The following is a 23,249-nucleotide window of genomic DNA, read 5'->3' as shown; positions in this document are numbered from 1 at the left end:
AAAGGAACCTAATAAGGTATATGGAAGAGAATGACCTGAATTAAAGAAAAAAGGAAACAAAAGAAATACAAACTAAATTCGAAACTAGACAGCTAGATGATGATAAGTGGAAATAAGAATTAGAAAATAAATTGACTTTAGAAATATACAAGAAACTGAAAGGAGAAGTTAAAGAGCAAAAATATACGACAACGCATTCGCATCAGTAATTCTATCCTGGGCATGAACTATGCATCATAATTTATGAACAGAAATAAACGTGAGTACACGAAAAAGATCCATCTGCAATTTCTGTGAGGATGTAGTAGAAGATCTAATTCGTCTATTTTTCTTCTTGTTTTGCTATTGTGCCAGTAATACAGAAAAGAAAAAGTATAGTTGAACTACAACAAACCATATGAAATTGGTGGCAAGTTTTCATTCAATAAAAGTACAAGTGAGGAGAAAAAATCTTACAGCACAAACAAGATAAAAGAAACATGTAAATACAAATGGGAAAATTGGGTGCCGTTGCAGAGGCAAAGTTCAGCATTGTAGTTGGAACTGAACCTGTCTCGAATAAGTTACGTCAGGGGAAATGTTTTGAAGTTTGTTGAGATACTGTTTCTGCAACTTTATTTTTCATGGAGTTATCTTGACCGGGTTACTTGTCTTTACGTGGTGAGTATGGCGTAGAAGTAAGTCAAATGGAGTCTACCTCAGGCAAGGTAGGTGACAAATCCATCACGAAAATAGTAAGATACAGATTGCCAAAGCTGCAAATGTAGCTATACCTGGGTACTACTACCTACTACCTAGTAGGTAACTACTAAGGTATGACCAGGCGACAGTTTGCCACGTACAATACACGATTGCTTGATGTAATCCGTGACCAGTGTCATGTAACGTTGTATCCGCCATTGCCACTTCTTTTTATATATCTAGCTATATTTAGAACAAGCTACCTAGCTAGTACTAGCTACTACCTTAGTGTCGGACGAGATTTGTCAGACAAACCTCCTTGTTCCAGCAGATTGTGTCTTCATTTTTAGTTCGTTGGGTGCAACGTAGGTTATCTTTTGTTGATACATTTAACTCAAAAGAGACAGATACGTAAATTGAGCACATTATGGTAGAGTGAGAAGCCCACGGCCAGAAGAGTACTCCATAGATAGGCTAGGCTATTAAGGTTAGGCTGTGTAAGCAAACTAGGGTTAACAATCACGGACGGTTCACCATCATCACGCTGGCCGGGTCTTAGGCTATTCACTTGATAGTTACCTACTAGTACCTACTTGATGAAGTACGCCATATTAAACTAAGCATGTTCCAGTGACCTGTAAGTAAATTAAATTTGTTATAATTTTGTTACTACCTATTCATTGTTTGTGATGGTCTAACAGTCCAAATCATAATTTTCAGTTTTTGTTTACCTATGTAGAACTTGAAAATTACTGTTGGGTGTTCATTATTCTTCAGTAGTGGTATTTTACTAGGTATCTCCTTTAAGACATTCTTTATTTTTACTTTATTTAAGTTATTTGATCCAATGTCAAAATGCTTTATTGTGTAGGGGCACTGTCTAGCTATAAAGTTAGGTTAGGTTAGAATTAGGGTAAACACCACGGCAGGCCAACCCTCAACACGGTGGACGGGTCTTATTCACTCGATATTTAATTGGTGAAACAAGAATACAATTGCAACTCTAAGCATACCATTTAAAAGACTGAAGTTTCGTCAACATAATGTGATATATGAAAGCCCCATACGAACTAAAATAAGCATGTGACGCTCTTCGTAAAATATGTTTTCAAGGCAGTTTTGAAATCCAATATGGCGGGTACGTTTTGCATGGAAGGTTCTGATCAGTGACGGCCACCATCTTTCCCCAGCCTTCCCAGCACTCATTTGAACAATGTTAGCGTATATATGTAATGTTTATTGATCTTACTCAAGATTGCAGTTGTAATCAGCACAATACAAAAAAACATTTTGTTGCCTATATTAGTGAAAGTATGAAACTTGTTATTCCCGGGGTAGGTTTATGGTTTTGAAACTGAATTCATTCTTACCTTGTAATCGGTGGTTTTTATCCTTACTGCCATCGCAACTGAAACTCCACAGTGCTTATTTGATTGTTATTATACACATTTTGGTCTCAGTTCACTCCACATTGCACTTTAAACCCGTTGCTGTTCCTGGTTTCTAAGCGCGAGTGCCACAAACACAGTTATGAACAGCAGACGACGACAGACGACGAAACTGCAAAGTTTTATTCCCTAAATTGTTTACTTTACTCGTTATTTAGTTTAAATTTACTTCGTTATTTAAAAATTTTGATTTAATCATGTTATTTATTAATCCCTTTTTTGGCAACCAAAATTACCCCGCAAAAATTACAGATATTTCTAAAGTAGATAAGAATCAAATGTTTCTAAAGTTTTCGTACATCTGGCTGCCGAAAACCATAGAGGAACGATTACGGATACGTGCATAGAGGAACGACTACGGATAACTGAATTATATACATATTTTTTTTTTCTTTTGCTTTTTTGTTTTTGCTAGCACTTTTCATTGATTTCAGTCTATATTAGTATTTTGAATTTCTTAAAAATCGTATGCCAGAAATAAATGTAACCTTTAATGTTTGCATGCTAAGAATGGCAAAATCATCATTGCCACATTAGTGGAGGCTTCACACATACACCGTTTCATTATTATAAACCGTTTCCATGAATTCTAGTTGTCATAGTAATGCAATAATAAATAAAATTGCTTAATATTTATGTATATTTACTTCCAATACTTAGCTAATTTCACCAATTTCACGTTTTGTGTATAGTCTTATACCCAGTTTGGAGGTGGTCAACACAAACCGAATGGCAACAGAGAGAGAGAGAGAGAGAGAGAGAGAGAGAGAGAGAGAGAGGCCCGGGAACAGAGAAGGAAAGGGGTGGCGATGGGGGGGGGGTGGGGGGGGGGGGGGGTAGGTGGAGCTTTTTACACGTGTTCATATCCATTTCTGCATAATGGAGTTTTTGTCTCTTGGTACAAGGACAAGTGTCGTTATTCTTTACGATTAGTGATTCACGATACCCCTTTATTATTACGGCACTGGGTCTAATGCACTATAGCAAAATCTCGTTCTGTTACGAGTGTTCGTTACAGAAATAGGTATTGCCCAAAAACGTGCTTGCACTGTCTCTGAAACCCATAGTAGACATGCTGCTTAGTTGTCAATCAAGTTTTTTGTAATCAAGTATTTTTTACAAGCTAGCTATTGAATAAATTTGTATTTTTCTCAGTCAAAACATATGCCCCTCAATGCTAAATTTCCTCTTTTAAAGACTTTCTGGTCATTGCAAATTCGGCCCCGTAATTTCTTATGGTGCGAAAACAGACAGAGGCCCAGGGACCGAACGAAAACGATTGCGTCACACTACGGCGGTAATCCAGCAGTAAAAAAACATCTTCATATATCCAAAAAGTAAATAAATAAAGATATATATGCGCATTACGATTATAACAATTACATGAATAGCTGATAACAATCTGCATGAATAACTGGTAAACTGTTCTGCAAGACAGTTGAGTATAGCAATTATTTACAATAGGTACGAAAGTCAAGATGTTGTGACGTCATAATACAAACTTAAAAGAACGTTCTAATTCCGAAAAATAATTACTTAAATTTGAGTCAGAGTCGAGTTACTTTTTCAATAACGAATATTTTCAAATTAATCATCATAAATATGTAAAATATTGATGTTTTACTCTCTATTTAAAAAATTAGCTAAGAGCACGCTCTCGTCATCTTCTACCAAAACAGTTGTTTACTCCTAACTTGTTTGTTGGTGAGAAACCGTGTTTCGATTGTTGTGATGAAAAGTGCCCCAGTGTCTGTGGGCACAAGTGGTGTGCACAGGAAATGGAAAGTTAGTTGACACAAGCGACTCCGTAAACATCGAGATGGCGTCAATCTTCGAAACATTTTTAGTTGTAAGTAAAAATTTCTAAAGCGTTTTGGTGAGATTTCCACTGCCGTGGCCACCCTTTTCATTACCCTCTGTTTAAATCTTAAATTGTTCCGACACGGCATACAAACCTTCGGTCCTTTTACAATAGGAAGGTACTAGCGGCAGCTGGATAGGTCGTAAGCTTTCGAACAAGGGGTTCGGTAGTTAACTGCTTGTCGACAGGCGCGCGGCGCGCGACTGGGAGGTAAACAAACCACTTTTGCTTTCGGCTGCTGGCGTGTGGACGTGTATCATCGCTCTCTGCCGCTTCATCGTCGTTTGCTTTCGCATGATTGTGTTTTTCTTTTTCTAATTATCTAGTGAAACTGAATTGTAAGTACAATCATTTCATTGAATTCAATTGTGAATTAAAGGATCTTGGTGTCACCACGCCCTCCGATTACCCGAGTGCCGGGACTGAAGGGCGTAAGTGCGGGAATTCATTTTCCCAGAAATGATCCTCGTATTGTGTATGCTCGGTGCCGAGGGCGGGAGCGCTCGCTCCGAGCGTAGATTGGGTTGGAAATGTGTAGATGAAAATCGTAAGTAAGTGCTCTTTTCATTTATATTTTTTTTGACCTGTATGCCCGTTGCCGAACGAATGCGCTCGGCACGGAAACTTATTCAGTATGGAAGTGGAATCGCAAGTACAGTATTCTTTTTCATTTTCATATTATTATTTTTGATTGTAGCAATACTCATTTGGATCAGTTTCCGAGCTTACCCGGAAATTGATCCTTCCCCCTTTTTATTTTGAATGAAGTGAAATCGCAAGTGCAGTTCTTTTTCATTTTCATTTTTTATTGAGATTGCATTGTTTACTGGGATCAATGTTTCCGCTATTCCCGGGAATTGATCCTTCCCCTTTTTATTTGTATGAAGTGAAATCGCAAGCGCAGTAGTCTTTTCATTTTCATATATTTTTTGATTGCATCAATTCATTATGGATCAAGGTTTCCAGAAACCTTGATCCATAAAGGTAAGGAATTGATCCTTTCACCCTTGGCGCTCGGTACCTAGGGCGCAAATGCGTCGATCCGAGCCCTTATTCATTGTGAAGTGCATCGTATGCAAGATGCATTTTCATTTTATTCTTATTATTGATTGCATCAATATTTATTTGGTTCAAGTTCCGCTCAGTCAGGGAATTGATCCTTATGCCCTTGCATTCGGGCCGATGGCACGATTGCTCTCGGGCTCTTATATTGTTGTTGGGTACATGGGTACTGTGCGGGGGTGGGGAACGAGAACCCCCCCCCGCTCAGCTCCCACAGATGGCCCTTCCCCTTGGGGGGGGGGAGGTTATCGGCGTTCTTCTCCTCGCCCGATCCGTCGAGCGCGGGGGAGGGCGCTCGGTGCCCGAATGTACAATTGTATTAGGGGTCTTCCACTCTTCGTTCGGAGAGGGCTCACCCCCCGCGCGAGGGGACTTCCCCCCATAATCGCTACTACTGTTATTTCCGCAGGTGCTAACTGCCACGAGGGTGGACCTTGGTGAGGTATGGGCGTCCTTCCATTTGCAGGGCGTGCTAGTGTCCAGGGCTGCGGTTCTATGTCTGGGCCTACTGCGGTCACCCATGGAGTGGTGACCACGCAACAGGTGACGACGTCCCTCCTCACCTGGTGTACTCGCCTCACGTGGTAACAGTCTTGCCTACAGCCGCTGTGAAGTGCCGTTCGCCGTACCGAGAGGGGGGCGTGCCGCCGCCGCTCGTGGTTGCCGCGCTGCAGCGACCACACTTCCGCTGCCCTAGAGCTCGCCCCTGGACCTGCCGCCAGTACCAGGATGTTGCTGGCTGCTGCTCCACTTCCTGTGGTTTCCGGTGCTATGCCCTGCCGTACCTGCCGATTTCTGGGCTGACTGTCCATGCAGTTGCTGCGCTGGCTGTCCCTGGCCGTTGCTGCGCTGGCTGTCCCCCTGCCGTTGCTACGCTGGCTGTCCCTACCGATGCTGTGCTGGCTGTGCCTGCTGTTCCTGAGATGCCCATACCTGCTGATGTCGTCCCTGTTCGTGGTGGTACTACCCCAGACTTTGGTCTGTCTGTACAGGTGCGTCCGGGCCCTGTGGCTTCGGCTACAGCAGCCCCGGCTCCGCCCTGGATAGCAGATCTTACGTCTGTCCTGAGGAAGCTGACGAAGAAGAGGAGGAAGTGTCGTCGTCGTCGTCTTCATCTTCTTCATCGTCGTCGGCTGCCGCCTCTTCCCCTTCGACTTCTAAGGCTTCCACAGCCAGAGGAAGAAGAAGGTTGCCTCCTCCCTCCTAAGAAGTCTCCCTCGGGAGCTTCTCGGAGGGACCCGTCTCACCTCGGTGGGACGGGAGGGTTCCTTCCGCTGGTCCTCCTGCTCCTTCGGGAGCGGGGCCCGTCTCTTCTTCCGCAAGGAAGACGACTACGGGGACCAGAGGGGTACCGGCTAACACCGGTACTTCCTCGCCTGGTGTCAGTGGTTCTGCCACTGCATCAGGGTCCGTCTCGGCCTCTCGTTCGCGGGGTTTTTATTGTACGAGTGTACGGTCGCCTACAGCGACCGTGGCAGCCAGGAACCAGACCTCTGAGTCCGCCTCAGCGTCAGGTTCACGGCACGGGGCGGAAGACTGGTGACAGCCGCTTATGGCGGACTCTCACCCAAGACCAGCTCTCACTCTCGCGGCGAACAGCTGGCTACCCGGGGGGGAACGTGACGGTCCCACGACCGACCACGGGCTTGAGGCTGGGAAGAGGTCCTCCCACGTTCGCCGGTGGCCAGCCACGGCTGGAACCAGCGACGTGACGTGACCGTGAGGACAAGCACCGGTTCTCACTGTGACAGTGGAGCCTGCAGGTCGCCTGACCGTCGCTCCTCAGGAAAGCGACCGGCCGGTACGGCAACCAGCACCAGCTCTTCTGATACTCGAGATCGGGGCCGGCTGTGCTCAGTCCAGCCGTTCTCCACAGGAGACGGTTCGACCAGGCCTGCAGCTCGATCGCCACCAGCGGGTTGACAATCGTCCTGCAGCCCTCAAAGCCTGCTGGTGCTGCCAGCGAGCAATGAGGGAGCGTCAGGTCTGCCTCTCCCGTACCTTCAACCTCCTCGGGTTACACCGGGAGGAGCGAGGTATTGAGGAGTGATCGTGAGGGGGTGCGCCCCTCATGATCCCACCACAACGCCCTACGTGCCAGGCACGGTTCTTGGACCGGCCAGGACGTATGCGCAAGTGGATGGGGAAGACCGAGAGGGCTGTCGCTGTTCCCCACCTTCTTAGGAGGAAGGTTCTCGGAATATGCTCTTGTTCGAAGGGCTTAACGGTCCCACTCTGCAAGATGCTGTGACTTCCGAGATCCAGAGGACTTTGTCGAGGTTACGGCGCTGATTCGTCAGCAACAATGATCTCGGGGAAGGATCGCCGCTCCCACCAGCAGAGCCACGTCTCGGCTCGAGTCGTTTTGGGGCCTGAGAGGGAACCCAAATCGACGGTGGGTCTGCCGCGATCGGAGCTTGCCGACTGGGTTGAACCAGGTAGTCTCTCGTCTCCGGACAAGAGGCTCTCTCAGTTCTGGACGGTCGAACAAGCTACTTCACCTCCTCTACTGCGACAGAGGCGTTTCTACGTGTCTTTGGACACCGTATTTAAATACCCTTCGGTCCTCCTGAGGTTTCGACCTCGACGAGGACTGGAATGAGTCGGAGCGGTATCGGCTCTCTCCTGTCAGGTGTCGATTAGCCCCACCCAGACGACGTTCACAGTGGAAGGACGGCGTTCCCCCTCACCTGCTGCCGGGAAGTGGGGGGGTGCCTGGCCAGCCATTGGGCAAACTTGGCAGCGCCACGGCGCCGAGACCTGGATTGTAGATGTCCTTCGGGAGGGAGATCTATTAACCTTCGAATCTCGGTCACCCCTCACCTCCAACCCGGTCCAACAGCAGGCGTACGTTCCAGGGGCATCGAAGGACGTAGCATTGAGACAGGAGATCAGACCATGCTGAGCAAGAGAGCTGTAGAAATCGGCACGGATCAGTCACCGGGCTTTTACAGCCGACTCTTCCTGGTGGAAAAGTCTACGAGAGGCTGGCGCCCGGTGATAGATCTCTCTCCCCTGAACCGGTTGGTTCGCCAGACCCGGTTCACGATGGAGACGGCACGCGCAGTGCTCGACTCTATCAGGAGAACGATTACATGCTTTCAGTGGACTTGAAGGATGCGTATTTACAAATACCCATTCATCAGTCCTCCAGAAAGTACCTCCGCTTCATCCTCGACGGGACAGTGTCCAGCTCAGGCCACGTTGCTTCGGTCTCTCAACGCCCCACAGGTGTTCACGCGAGTGTTCACTCTGGTGTCTGCTTGGCCCATTCGCACGGGATAACGTCTGATGGGGTATCTCGACGATTGGTTAGTCCTGGCGAGCTACCGCTCGCAGTTGCTACAGGGACAGGGATCGACTGCTCGAGTTCTGTCGCGATCTGGGGATCGTTCTGAACTCGAAAAGTCGATCTCGAGCACAAGCAGAGGATGAAGTACCTGGGTATGCTGATCGACACGTAGCAGGGCGAGTCTTCCCCGCAGACTCGCGGATCATGCAGATTCAGGGAGGCAGCCAACCAGTTCCTGTCTCGGCAGGAACAGGTAGCTCAGCGATGGCAAGTCGTGATCGGACACTGTCGTCACTCGGGAAGCCAGTCCCTAACGGGCGTCTTCACCTGCGGGTCTCTTCAGGGAGACTGAAGGAGAGTTGGTCACAGGCGACGGATCCCCCAAGCTTTCCATTGTCACGGACACAGGAGGTGAGGCAGGACCTAGCCGGGTGACTGGACGACAGGAACCCCTAAGAGGAGTGCCTCTGCGCACTCTCCCCCCGGGACATGCAGCTGCTCTCAGACGCATCGACGAGGGATGGGGCGCACACCTGGAAGAGTTGCGGACTTCAGGAGTGTGGGTACGAGACGACAAGCACCTTCATCAATGTACTGAAAACTCAAGGCAGCGTTCCTCGCTCTCCAAGAGTTCCAGGACCGCTTGATGGGACACTCAGTGGTGTTGATGTACGTCAACACCACGGTGGTGGCTTAGTCAACAAACAGGGGGGGCCTAGTGTCTCTCCCGTTGTATCAGTTGACTCGGCAGGTGCACGATGGGCCGGGACGAGGCGCACTCAATAGAGCTGTCGGCACGCTACATTCCAGGGAAGGAATGTAGTAGCAGACACGCTCAGCCGTCGGGATCAGGTGATAGGGACCCGAATGTGGTCTACACCAGGACGTGGCGGAAAGGCTCTTCGACCTGTGGCGGTCGACCAGTCGAGGATCTGTTCGCCATCCGGCACAACAGGAAGCTCCAGGTGTTCTCCTCGGCCGTGCCGGATCCATGGGCAGCTGCAGAGGACGCTCTTCAACACCGTGGGACAACCTCTTCGCCTATGCCTTTCCCACCGTTCAGCCTGATTTCGCAAGGTGATCAGTCGAGCACTGGTCATCCCGAATCTCAGGATGATCCTGATGGCTCCCAAATGGCCACAGGCCATTTGGTATCGGACCTGCTGGCTCTTCTCGCAAGAGAACCGAGAGAAATCCCCATTGGCACAACCTTCTCGCCCAGCCACACGTCGAGCGGTACCAACGAGCAGTCCAGTCCTACGTCTTCACGGCTGGCTGTTATCCACCACTCTCTTTGCGAACGAGAAGGCTTTTTTGCGTAGCGCAGCAACAGAGATGGCTGGAACGTCCGTCAGTCCTCTGCAGCTGTGTACCAGGGGAAGTCGGCCGTCTTCTGTGGTTGGTGTCGTAGACGGGGCTATCTCCTCTCAGAGCCACTCTTCAGCAGGTAGCGGTTTTCCTCGTTTTTCTTCGCCGAGGAAGATCCTCCTAAGTTCCCAGTCAAAGGATACAGAGCCGCCTTGACCGCTCGTCCTGAAACTGACGGGATTGGACATCTCGAACTCGTTCGAGATCTCCTGCTTAAGAGCAGCCTCCAAAGGTCTTGCCAACCCAGGGACTCACAAGACCCTCTTCTTGCTGGACCTGGCATCGGTGAAGAGAGTACGGGAACTTCATGCAGATAATGATGTGGATGAGATGCTGCTTTGTCCTGGAGGACGCTACGGCGCTATCTGAAGAGAACTCGACACCCTCGGGCCTGAGTGTCGACGCCTCTTCGTTAGCAACGGGGAGGGTCACCAAGAAAGAAGTATCAAGAACACTCTTTCGTCCTGGCTGCGTGAGGTCTTCAGGAGGGCGTATGAGGCTGATGGTAGTGACGGACATCCGTACTCGTCCGAGAGCTCACGAAGTCAGAAGTATTGGCCCCTCGTTGGCGTTTCGTAAGAACTTCTCCGTGGCGCAGGTATGGAAGGCAGGGGTCCTGGTACAACCAGACCACCGGCACCTTCCTTATACCTCTTGGATATTGCCCATAGGTCCTTGGATCGGTTCCTTAGGACCCGTGGTGGCTGCTCAACACGTCGTCTAGCTAACCCAGACCCTAGCAGGCTGAACAGCATCGAGTCCTGGTGTGACTGTATTGAATAGATAGTGAATGAGAAAGTGACTGGCGTTCTCTTTCTATCTTTTTTCTACCCCTCTACCTGTGGGTAGAGGGATACGGTCATTACCTGCTGGATAAGGACGAGATGCCGGTGAGCTATATGACAGAGCCCCATCCTATCCCTTTCACTAGGGATAGGAGCAGAATATCCACCACTTCCTTCTACAAGGGGGGGGAAGTGGACTGCCTACAAGAGTCAAAACCATGACTTTATCTTTGCTCCTGTACAGGAACAAGTTCTTTCATTGCTGGTAACGAAGGAGATACGCTTGCCTCTCTCTTAGTACTCGGTCCAGAGGTCTGACCATTGATCCTGCGGTGCACACCCCGATCAATCGGACAGAGGCTTGGATCCCTCCCTCGCTCTTACGACCAGGGAGGGCTTCCAGGTGGGTTGGCGAACACCAGTCTGTTCACAAAAAGACTCAGATTCCACCCACCAAGAAGTGAGTCTTCCTATTTGTAAAAGGACCGAAGGTTTGTATGCCGTGTCGAACAAATGACAATTTGTCCAAAATTGCATTTTTTCCTAACTATACAAACCTGAGGTCCTTTTACACATAGCCCCCCCACCTCATGCCACCCTCACTCTGCAGTTTTTGCTTGGACCAAAAGCAAAAGTGATTGTTTACCTCCCAGTCGCGCGTGCTTGCGCGCCTGTCGGACAAGCAGTTAACTACCGAACCCCTTGTTCGAAAGCTTACGACCTATCCAGCTGCCGCTAGTACCTTCCTATTGTAAAAGGACCTCAGGTTTGTATAGTTAGGAAAAAATGCAATTTTCTTTTGGACAAAGTTGTCATATTTGGCCTTAATTTCTAACTTTGGAGAAAATACCTTACTTCGAAAGGAGAGAAGTAGAGGTCTTTAGCTCCGTTTCTCACCAACAAGAAAGCTCGTCGACTGATGCCCATCTCGGTGTCAGGACGCGTTATAATGTACTTTTTTGGAGGTGGCAAGCGTTGATTGTAGGTGGCATGTTTGGCCTGCCGTGGTGTTTTACCCTATCTATGTAGGCTAAGCGATCAACAATGAGGTATGCACTTTCCTTTATTAACAATTGTCAACTCTACTTGAGTACATGGATAATTATAGGCCCAAAAAAACCTACAATTATTGACTGCTTAGCTCAGACAGTGTAATGATTTTTGTTTTTTTATCATCTTTATTAAGGGAAGCTTTATAGTCTAACCTATAGGGTAAAAAACCGCATGGTACAGGGGTGGACCATGTACAATCAATGTGTACAACCCCAAGAAAAGTACATTATAACGCATCCTGACACTGGAGTAGAGGTCTTAGCTCCGTTTCTCACAACAACAAGTCGCGTCTGATGCCCATCTCCGATTGTCAGGACACGTTATAATGTACTTTTTTTGGGGTTGTACACATTGATCGTACATGGTCCACCCCTGTACCATGCGGTTTTTTACCCTAATAAGAAAGAGAATTTTGTACATGGAACTTACCCAGCAGATATATACTTAGCTATAGACTCCGTCGTCCCCGACAGAAATTCGAATTTCGCGGCACACGCTGCAGGTAGGTCAGGTGATCTACCGCCCCTGCCGCTGGGTGGCAGGAATAGGAACGATTACCGTTCTAGATCCAGATTTTCTCTGTCGCGGTAGTGTCAACATACGTTGTTGCTACCTCCTGACTTGATTTTCGTTTTTTCATCGCCATCGACCTTCTGGGCTGTCTTTTGCATGGAAGTACTGGGTCTTTGGTTTGCATATCGCTTTTATTACTTTTTAATGAATTTGGCTTCGATATTTCGAAGAATATATTACGTGAAACTACCGAATTTTTCGGTAGACACTCATATTTTGCAATAAGGGAAATATTGATTTTTTTTTTTTCACTAATACGTGTATAAGTGTTAGAACTTGATGAAGGAAATATAAGATCTAACTTCCTACTTTAGGAAGTCAGAAAGAGCTCTCGTACTAACGAGCAGTTAGAGTATTGACAATTCTAATAGTTGTTGCATCCTCATCACCTTCTTACTCCACAGAATCTACAAATTCATATGTGCAAATTTGAAGATAAATGGATGGAGCTCAAAAGGCGAGCTCTAAAAAGGTAAGAAGTGAATATAGTGTTCCCAGTGCAGTGGAGGGTGCGTCTGATCGGCTCCGTAGCGCTTCCAGGCCTAGACCTCTTCCAAACTCCCAGACCCAGTGGAGGAGGAAAGTCGACAGCCGCAGGAAGGTTAGGGAGAACCCCCACCGGTCAGGCGTCCCCTCGGCAGGTTCTGTAGAACGTCCAGACTGCCAAGGATAGCCATTGATAAGGCATCCTTAAAAAAGCTGTCTCTTCATCTTACATCCGAAAAGACGAAGAATGTATGTTTGGAGTTTCGATGATCTAGCGCATTCTCTGAAAACTAAGAGAACTCTGAGCAAGAGCCAGCCGCTACCAGGAAGCCGCGTTCCAGCAAGCTAGCGTGAGCTACGTTCCAATAGCCAGCAGCGAGGCGTGTTCCAGCTAACAGACTAGAGCGAGCCGCGTTCCTACAACCAAACGCGAGCCGCGTTCTAAAAAATTTTTCTTGGCGCAAGGCGCCTTCAAAGAGACGAAGCGCCAGCCTGGCGCAAATTGCGCCAGAAAAACAGACGGCTAGAGCAAGGAGCCTTATAGTAGAGTGGCAATCAGAACGATCCTTCCATTGAACGTTTCCGGGCAAGAGGCTCTTTCTAAAAGGGGTCTAGTAGGCGCTCGGAACTATCAGGGCGCACGGGACCTTCCACGCAAGCGGAACGTTCCAGGAGCGAGTCTCTTTACTAGCGTGCGGAACATTCCAGGCTCGCGGAACATTCCAGGCGCTAGGTGCAAGGAGCCAGGCGCCAGAATATTCCTAATCTTCTTATGAGAGAGAGGTCAGTCGCGAGGCTCCTCTTTGAGTTTTCAACTTGAGCAACTTTCCCCTGGCAAAGGTGCAAGATGTCGCACAGGCGGCCGTTGCTTTTGCCAGAAGGATTCTGATACTAAGAGAAGCCATTTTTTCATTATTCAGAGGACTCTCTCCTTCATTCATGCTCTTCCCTCGTTATGAAGAGGCAAAGAGCTTTGGGAGTTTTCTTATAAGAATCTCATCGACGTTTGGGTATGATGGCGGATAGGAAATATCTACTTCCTTCCGTAAACCCTACAGATGAACAGGAATTCTGTCTCTTCCACGATTTATGAGGAAATCACGAAGATTTAGAGTTCCTGGATTAACGTCCTTCCTTAAGGAGATATATATACTCTTTCTATCGTTCTATTAACGAAAAGAATGAAGATAGTAAATTTTTTCCTTTCTCTATCTGCCTCGGCAGGGAAAGAAGGTAGTAGAGTATCTGCTGTATGAGAATACGATACGGCAAATCATAAGCACATACCGTAGTTACTTCTTTGCTGAGCAACTCAATTACCAGTATCCTTCCAGGAATTTCCTAGGAAGGACTACGCTTAAAGGGATTGTTAAGACAACACCTACTTAGCTTCTAGATTTATCGAAGTCTTGTTTCGCTTAGATATGCATTATAAGAACTTCCTGAAGTTCGATAATAATTTTATAAGATTCCTTTATTAAATGGAGTAGCTGGCAACTCTGGAAGAGTAAGGCCAGTCGGCTAACGAGACTGCTATCGCTTAGACACCAACGCAGTATCATGTAGGTGTCGGTCATGAGTGGTCTGTTACATGTCTCTCTCCTGCGGGATGGAATGACTAACCGTGTCTCTCCCCTACAATCGTGGTTTTAGCTCGGATGAGGGGATAGTTAAGCAAACATAAATAAATATTGTCTGCCTTTGCTAAGAAGCTTTCAATAAGAAAGATATTACAACATTTCAATGCTGTTTACCGTAGGTAACATTTTTAAAGGATTCTAACGCAGCGGAACTCTATATTGTATAATGCTCTCATGCTTACGAAAGCATGGCTTATTAGAGTACATGCTTAGTGAGAAGATGAATGTAGTAGAGAATTCACTTTAAGACTACGGTATGGTCAAGTCTTATGCACATACCGAGGTTAACTACAGAATTCCTAGTATCCTTACAAAGGTTTCCTAGATTAATGCTGTTTACCACAATGTGACAGTATTATAAAGGATTCTAATACGGCAGAGCGCGATATATATAATTCTCTCATCCTTTCGAGAAACGCACACAACCTTTTTAGAATCGGATATTGCTCAAGAGAGTTGGGTGAGTCGGATGGGAAACATTCTCTTAGTGGCAGAAGTTGTTTCCCTGAATGGACTATACTACGTATATAAAAGTTTTTCCCACTAAGAACGGAATTAACATGTGAAGGATGTCGGGTACCATAGAGGCATAGATGTTATGGCACATAACCTAAAAAGAACTATAAGGAAGCGCCAGCCTGGCGCAGCGCAGAAGCACCATCCAATATATTTTCTCGTTTTAGCGAGTTATTAACCTAAGAGTCCAGTAGCCTCTCGGATAGCAGGCTCGGTAACGGCAAGATTCGTTCCTGATTTCTTTACCCATTTGATCGAAAAGGGGTCGCTTACAAGGAATGATGAAATGATTTATTTTAATCACTTAGGCCAATTCCACGACTCTCTCATATCGCAAAGAGCATCGAGAATCTCTCTTTTTTTTCGCCCCTGTTCGCGTTAACAAAAGAGAACCTATTTGGGAACAGACACGGAACGTAACGATCCCTTAAGAGGTTCGATGCAAGATTTTGCTAGTCGTGAGAACCTTCTCGATCGAAGATAATAACTGTTAACGTATGTCTAACATTTATTGAAAAGAGTTGTGAGAACCTGCTTCTTTTTCCTCGAACCAAGAGAGGTAGCAATATAAGACATCTTTAAATTTAAAGAAGGGGAATAAACTTTAGTCTTTTTTCCCCTAGTTATAAATTCTTAACAGATATTAAGATAAATGGGCGTCAAAGGAAGAGAGGATGTATGCCTCATTTTGGCCTTAGAGAGGTTGGATTCACAGAAGTCACGTTCTTCTCACAGCATGTTTCGTAAGGCTTTTCCAAGAGTATCTGGATATTCTATCAGAATCTATTATAAATAGACCTATAAAACCTCTCCACTCTGAGTCTGTCCGCGTGCAGACTGACCAGAAGTGGACATGAATGAGAGGTTTTTTCAAGGTAAATGACAATAGTCATGGCTAAGACATAGAATTGCTGCAGATCGTGCTAGATGGAATGAGGAAACTGTCCTCTTCCGATACCTCTGTGAACCACATAGCGAGGTTTTTTCTTCACTTTCAGAGGGAAGAAATCACCTATGTATATATCTGCTATCAAAGAACGCAGTAAAAGCTATACTCTGTCTCTACAAGGGAATTAGAGATAACAGAGGATTAGATCTTCGGGATCTTATACGATACCGCAATACGACAAGAGTAGGATATCATGTACTTCGAATGGGATCTTTTGGGTGGCCACAGATTCCGTGTTCCGACAAAATGGAACTGCTCCTCATCAAACTTCTTTGAGGAAGTTTATGAAGGAATTCTTTGTTTCTCTTAGCCCTAAACGACCAAGAAGACAAGTGAATTTTTTGTGCATTGGAATCTCGCATCAGATTCAATGAGACTCGGCAATGGGTTCTTGCCAGCATAGTATGTCTGGCAAAGAACTAAATCCCTCTATTCCTGACGCAACGCTTTCAGATAGAAGTTTCGTTGCCCAGGCAGGGTACTACATTTTCATCTACGAAGAAGAGATGGTTTAAACATTTGCCTACAGAGTCTTCGGGGTGCGATGAAGGCTCAAAATGCTTCCCAGAAGGTATTCAGAAGGATACAATAAGAGCTAGAAATCAGGGTTCTGCATTTCAGCTCAGAGTCTCCTTCGACTTCCAGACTCCTTCCCTTCCATTCGGGCAAGGATAGGGAAGATTCTGCAACGAGGAACCTCATCAACATGTAAGAAGAGATCTCGTTAGCAAAAGAAGTGTTCACGAAGGATCCTCCTCGGAGGAAGACTCTTCTCTCTCGTATTGTTAGATATCCTGTCGTCTACTGGTGTAGCTGACTAAAATCACCTCCCCTTGCCAGGGGCCAAAAGCTCAAAGGGGAAGAATTTCTTCCACTTCTCCAGTCTCCTGATAAACTATGTGGTTGTTCAGGACTCTCGGGACAATGTAGCGCCAGCCAAGCGCCAAATGCCAATACAGGCGAAAAACGCCAGAGGCGGACAGTTCCAAGGAACTCTGTCATGGTCGGATACTGAGAAGGAGCGGGCCTCCAACCTGGCGCAAATGCGCCAGAGGCGAACAAATCGGACAGATATAAGAGTGTCCGATGGGGACATCGCCAGACGAGCCTAGAGACTCTTCCAAGCTCGAAGCTCCAGCAAGTGTGGAGAAGCCAAGCCAGGCGCGAGGCGCCAGCCAGGCTCTAGGAGCCAGCCAGGCTCTAGAAGCCAGCCAGGCGCCATCCAGGTGCCAGGCTCCTTCAAGGCTAGGCTCCAGTCAGGATTGAGGATCCATCCAGGCGCAAGGCTCCTTCAGTAAAGAGAAACCTAAAGCTCTGTCCATGTAAGAGGGCTAGTCCCCATTGATATGATACAGGTAAGGCTCTGCCATGTAAGTGGGTCAGCCCCCATTGGCACGATCCGAGAAGGCTCTGTCGTGTAAGCGGGCTAGCCCCATTGACATGATCCAGAAGGGTTTGTCAGTCATAGGTCCCTACCTCGCTGAAACTCTTGAGGCATGCAGACTCATAGACAGTAATCATGATGTCTTCGCCTGCCAGGCTCCAGGTGCCTTCCAGGCGCAAGGCACCAGCCAGAACGCAAGGCTCCAGCCAGCGCGAGGCGCTTAGCCAGGAAGGAGGAGCCAATCAGGCCCACCAGCCAGGCTGAGGCGCCGCCAGCGCAAGGCGCCATCCAGGCGCCGATCCAGGCGCGAGGCTCCAGCCAGGCTCTAGGCGCCATTCAGGCGGCAAGGCTCCAGCCAGGCGCGAGGCGCTAGACAGGCGCTAGGCGCCTGCCAGGCACGAAGCGCTAGCCAGGCTCCAGGCTTCACCCAGAAGAGATCTATATCAAAGAAACGCCCTGGCCTTCTTGAGACATTGTGATCTCCTAAGCACTGATAAGTGCATTGATGATTCCTTCAAACAGCTGAGAATTAAAAGTGCATGAAGTGCGAGCTTTTTCCGAATTCTTGTTCTTTCCCTAACAATATGTCATAAGGACATATTAGCTGTCAGATACGGGAGATACAACTCTGTGTTGACTTCCCATTATCCGAAGGATGTCAAGATAACCTTCGAGGGATCCTTCTCTCTTGGTTGATACGTGTCTGCGGATACATGCTGGGATAGGGAGCAGATACTGATCCTTAACTAGCGAGTTAAATTTTATTTAACGTGTTTTTTTTCTTTGGGTTTTTTGAAAGGAGTTTGTAGATAACTCTTTTCAAACTTAAGCACTAACCCTCGTGTTAGGATCAGGTGATCGGGTATCGGTGTTGTGCTCCTTAATTATGCCACTAGGCATAGGCATATTGTCAGTAAGAGGCTCTGTCGAGTAAATGGATAAGACCCCATCGACAGACCCACAAGAACTCTTAGCCATAGGTCAACATCCTCGCTGAGGCTCTTGAGGCGAAGCAGATTCCCTAGGCATTAGCCATGGATGTCTTCCGCCTGATCAAGTAGGAACCAAGGTTTTATTTATTTATTAATAACTACAACGTATGTGTTTACCTGTCTATTCAGTAAATAGTTGTCTCTTTCCCCCACACCAAGGGTGTCAATCAGCTAAGTATATATCTGCTGGGTAAGTTCCATGTACAAAAAATGTCATATTGTTAAGATACAATAAAGTTTTGGTACATACTTACCTGGCAGATATATACGATTGATGGCCCACCAACTCCCCTCAGGAGACAAGTGGTGAAGAGAAAATCTGGTTCTAGAACGGTAATCGTTCCTATTCCTGCCACCCAGCGGCAGGGGCGGTAGATCACCTGACCTACCTGCAGCGTGTGCCGCGAAATTCGAATTTCTGTCGGGGACGACCAGAGTCTATAGCTAAGTATATATCTGCCGGGTAAGTATGTACAAAACTTTATTGTATCTTAACAATATCATTGTTGTGTTGGTTAAGTAATGAAAAGAAAGAGTTCTAAGTGCCAGTGGTATTGGTGAAGTAGGGTTGCATGTACCATAGTATTCAAAGAAAAGAATAGAGGTTGAGGGAAAATGTAGAAGTACGAACCATTGCATTCTGTAGTGAAGTATTCCGTCACATGACTGGAAACTTCTATAATTTTGGTAGTGAGGTAGTTAGGGTAAACAACCACGGATGATCCATCGTCATCGTGCTGGCTAGGCCTTATTCATTTGATATTTAATTGGTGAAACAAGAATACAATTACAACTTTAAGCATACTATTCAAAAGATTGAAGTTTTGTACATGAACTTTCCTGTCAGACATATACTTAGCTTACGTCTCTGACGTCACGACAGAATTCAAAACTCGCGGCTAACGCGACAGGTAGGTCAGGTGATATACCTTACCCGCCGCTGGGGAAGCGGGTGTAAGAAACCAACATACCTTTCTTGCCAGATTTTTTCTGTCGTCGTGTCGACCACACCTGTTGTCGGTACCTCTTGACAGTTGGATTCTTTTCTCGTTTTTCGCCCTGGATTGTTTCTACGGACTTTTGGTGAAGTACCCGATCTTTTGGCCTGGCATTCGCGATTTGTGGACAGTTATTTGACTTTTCTTTGGATTTTTTCTTTGGATTCATGATGTCTGATGTTGATACTAAGAAAACTGCTATTGATTTAGAGTTTGTTGTATGACTGATTGTAAGGTGAGGCTACCGAAAGCTGCGGTAGACCCTCACTCGGTATGTTTGAAGTGTGAGAGGGAATGAATGCACCTTTAATAATCCTTGTAATGAATGTGAAAAGCTGAATGAGGATGAATGGAAGTCTTTGTCTTCCTACTTGAGGAAGCTTGAAAAGGATAAAGTTAGGAAAGCTTCTTCTAGGAGCAGTAGTAGATCTCGTATTAGCGAGTTGGATATAGATAATCCTATTTTAGAAGTAGCTTTCCTTTCCGTACAGTTTCAGCTCCTGCTCCCTGCACCGAAGCCGAAGATGCGCCACTTCGGAAGTGGCCTACCATGAAAGCCACCATTCGCAGTATGGAGAGGAAAATCAAACAATTAGAAGGTAAGAGTGATTCCAATAGTGATTTGTGCAGTGAAACCCAGTGCCAGTGGAGGGTGCGTGCTGATCTTCCCTCCTAATGCTTCCAGGCCTAGACCTCTTCCAGACTCCCAGTCCCAGTGGAGGAGGAAAGTCTGAAAGCCGCAGGAATGAAGGTTAGGGAGCATCCCCAACCGGTCAGGCGTCCCTCGGTAGCTCCTGTTGATCGTTTCCCAGGCTACCTTGGATCGCTCCAAGAGGAGAAATATTGCGCCAATGCTTCTCGTCTTCGCCTTCGCCTTCTTGCCGCCCTAAACGAGGATGGAGCTCTTCGGAAGCCTCGCGCTTCTTCGAAGAGAGAGCCTGGAACGCTCCCTGCGCCCGTCCATCCAGCCCTGAAGCTTTTTTTCGGAAGAGCCTGAGGTGGAAGCGAAGAAACGTAAGAGATCTCAGGAGTATCGTTCCCCGAGCAGAGACCGAGCCTCGTCACCTGTTCAAGAGTTTGTGAATTCTCCTGCAAGGGTGTTGGCTAACCTTCAGGCGCAGATTTCGGCTCTGGCGGCTCTCTTAGCGTGTCGTCTCGTCGTAGGAAGGACTTCTCGCTTCCTGTAAAGAAATCCAGGCTACCCCTCTCCTGACTCTCGCTATTCGACGGAAGCGGCGCGCTCACCTGTGCATTCGGATTCTCGCAGGAGACTTTCTGCTTCGGACAAGATCCCTTCTGCGTCCAAGCGCCATTCGCCTGACAGACAGGTTTCTCCTTCGGACAAGGAGCAAACTGCTCGTAGGAGATCTTCACCCTACAGACGCTCTTCTCGAGACAGGATCGCTCCCCTTGACAGGTGCCAAGAGCCTAGTAGGTGCTACTCGCCTCGTAGCCGCTCCTCGTCTCGCCCCCACTCTCCTGTTGACAAGCGCCCTAAATCGGACAGGCGCTCTTCGCTGACAGGCGTCAAGAGCTTGTTAGGCGCGTTTCTCCTGGCAGGCGCTCTTCTCCTGACTTTCACTCTCCTCGAGTCAGGCGCCAAGATCCTAGCAGGCGCTTCTCCCCTTGTAGGCGCTCACCTAGTAGGCGCTCGTCGCCAGAGATCCTCTCGCCTCGGTTCAGGCGCCAAGAGCCTGGTAGGCCGCTTCTCGTATGGCAGGCGCTGTTCGCCTGGTAGCCGCTCTCCTTTGGATAGGCGCCAAGAGCCTGATAGAAGTTCTTCTTCAAACAGGCGCTCTGCTCCTGACAGCCGCCTTACTCCTGTTAGGCTCCAGAATCTGGGAAACGCACTCCTCCAGACAAGAAGGATGTTGCAAGTAGACACGTTTTCTGAAGCTTTGTCTCCAAGACGTATACGTCTTACTTCCTCTAGAACTCCTTTAAGAATAGTCGCGCCTCTAAGGATCATGAGGGTGCTTCAGCTCAGGAAGAACAGGACCCCTCAGAAGAAGAAGGACCGAAAAGACTCCTCTGTTTTTTCCTCCTATAAGAGGCTGACAGATTTGCTCCTGCAAGAGTTCGGAGATATCCTTTCTCCTGGTGGCTCCCCCTTCTCCTCTTTCGTTTTTCTCCACTTCGAAGACGTCGAAGGTTTCGTCTTGTGTAAGGATGAAACCTACTGTTTTCATGAAGAAGGCGCTTAGAGGTTTTGGGGAATGGCTCCTTTCTCTAAGGAAGAGAAAAGGAAGACGGTTTTTTTCTTTTTCCCTCCTCTAAACTGACTGGCAGATTGGGATTCTGGTACGAATCGGGCGAACTTTTAGGCCTCGCTCTCCCTTCGTCTGCGGACTCGGACTTCTCTTCATTGGTGGATTCTGCTCGTCGTTCCGCCCTCTTGTCCGCCAAGACTACGTGGGGGATGAAGATGAACTTGACCACCTACTGAAGGGAATGTTCCGAGTCCTGGAAGTTTTCAACTTCCTTGATTGGTTTCGTCTTTAGGAGTTCTCGGCTAATAAGACCCAGACCCCTGATTCTCTGTCTCCTGAAGATCTTAACTGCGTCCTCACTTGCATGGACAAAGCAGTGAGAGACGGATCGAGTGAAGTGCTCCTCACTGTTTGGAGCTGGAGTTATTAAGAAGCGGTCTGTCTACTGTTCGTTTCTCACTAAGGCAGTTTTCACATGCACAAAGGGCCTCGCTTATGTATGCTCAACTCTCTCCTCTTCTGTTCCCCAAGAAATTATTCAAGATGTCTCGAGTGCCCTTTCAGCTAAGGCTACTCAGGACATATTAGCCCAGGCAGGCAAGGAAACCTTGCTCTGTCTTCCAACCCAAGCCAAGAAAGAGACTCCTCGAGGCAGGAGCCCTTTCGAGGAGGACCCGCTGTCAGAGGTTCTTCAACCAGAGGAACTAGACCTTTTAAGAGAGGTAAAACCTTCTCTAGTCAGTCAGAGGGAAGAAATAGCGATCTAGGACTCCAGACATCAGTGGGTGGCCAGACTACTGAAATTTGCCGACGTCTGGACCCACAAAGGGGCAGACAATTGGTCCCTATCGATTGTCAGCAAAGGATACCTCATTCCCTTCTCGTCAAGACCACCATTGACGACAACTCCGAGGGAGTTGGTGGTCAAGTACAAGGACCCCATCATGAATCAAGCCCTTTCTCTAGCAGTAGATCTCATGCTAGAGAAGGAGGCTATAGAAACTAGTGGAAGATCCCCGCTCTGCGGGCTTTTACAACAGACTATTCCTAGTTCCGAAGAACTCAGGATGGATGGAGACCAGTTTTGGATGTAAGCGCCCTGAACGTCTTTGTGGAAAAGAGGAAGTTTGCCATGGAGACAAACTTCCTCAGTGTTAGCGGCTCTTCGTCCAGGGGACTGGATGGTGTCTCTAGACCTTCAGGACGCTTACTTTCATGTGCCGATCCCATCTTCTTCACGGAAAGTATCTACGATTCATGATGGGAGGAAACATCTTCCAATTCAAGGCCTTGTGCTTCGGCCTATTGACTGCACCCCAAGTTTTCACGGGGTTTAATGAAAACGTGGCGCAGTGGCTACATTTGGAGGGAGTGAGGGTGTCGCTTTATCTCGACGACTGGCTAATCAGAGCAGAGTCTCAAGAAAGATGTCTGGAGGACCTTCAAAAGACCCTTACATTGGCAAGTTCTCTGGGACTTCTCTGGTGAACTTCCAGAAGTCTCAATTAATCCCTAGTCAAGAGCGGATCTATCTGGGGATTCGGATAGCTTCTCTGGCTTTTCGGGCTTTTCCGTCGCCAGAGGAGGATAGCTCGTTTGCTACGAGAAAATAACGACCTTCCTAGAGAAAGATGCATGCACAGCGAGGGAGTGGATGAGTCTGCTGGGGACTCTCTCTTGTTGGAGCAATTCGTTTCTCTAGGAAGGTTGCATCTCAGGCCTCTACAATTCTTCCTATACCAGAACTGGAGGCGTCTCTCCCTAGATCTGGAGTTCTCCTTCAAGATCTCAAGGGAAATCAAGAGGACTTCGGTGGACCCACCTTCGGTGTGGAAGAATGTCTCTTTATATGCTGAACCCCAGCCATGTGTTGTTTTCCGACGCATCGGAAGCAGGTTGGGAGCGACGCTCGGGACAAGAGAAGTGTCAGGCACCTGGAAGGGGGATCAGG

General features: G+C 47.5%; 1 protein-coding gene across 4 annotated transcripts in view; it reads left to right on the top strand.

Moving 5' to 3' along the window:
• The first annotated feature begins 521 nt into the window (after nt 1-521).
• LOC135200011 (DNA-dependent metalloprotease SPRTN-like) overlaps nt 522-23,249 on the top strand; it is a 68,372-nt gene continuing 45,644 nt past the window's right edge. The window contains exon 1 of one of the 4 annotated variants that reach the window (XM_064228215.1): nt 522-660. The gene's annotated coding sequence lies outside the window, so the exon portion shown is untranslated. Of the gene's footprint in view, nt 661-684; nt 708-916; nt 1,047-1,088; nt 1,319-23,249 lie in introns of those variants that run through there. The other 3 variants (XM_064228218.1, XM_064228217.1, XM_064228216.1) reach the window with 3 other exon arrangements.

This window comes from Macrobrachium nipponense, chromosome 26 (genome assembly GCF_015104395.2).
Source record: "Macrobrachium nipponense isolate FS-2020 chromosome 26, ASM1510439v2, whole genome shotgun sequence".
NCBI lineage: Eukaryota > Metazoa > Arthropoda > Malacostraca > Decapoda > Palaemonidae > Macrobrachium > Macrobrachium nipponense.
The sequence above is the reverse complement of the archived record's forward strand: the minus strand, read 5'-3'. Positions and strand labels throughout refer to the sequence as shown.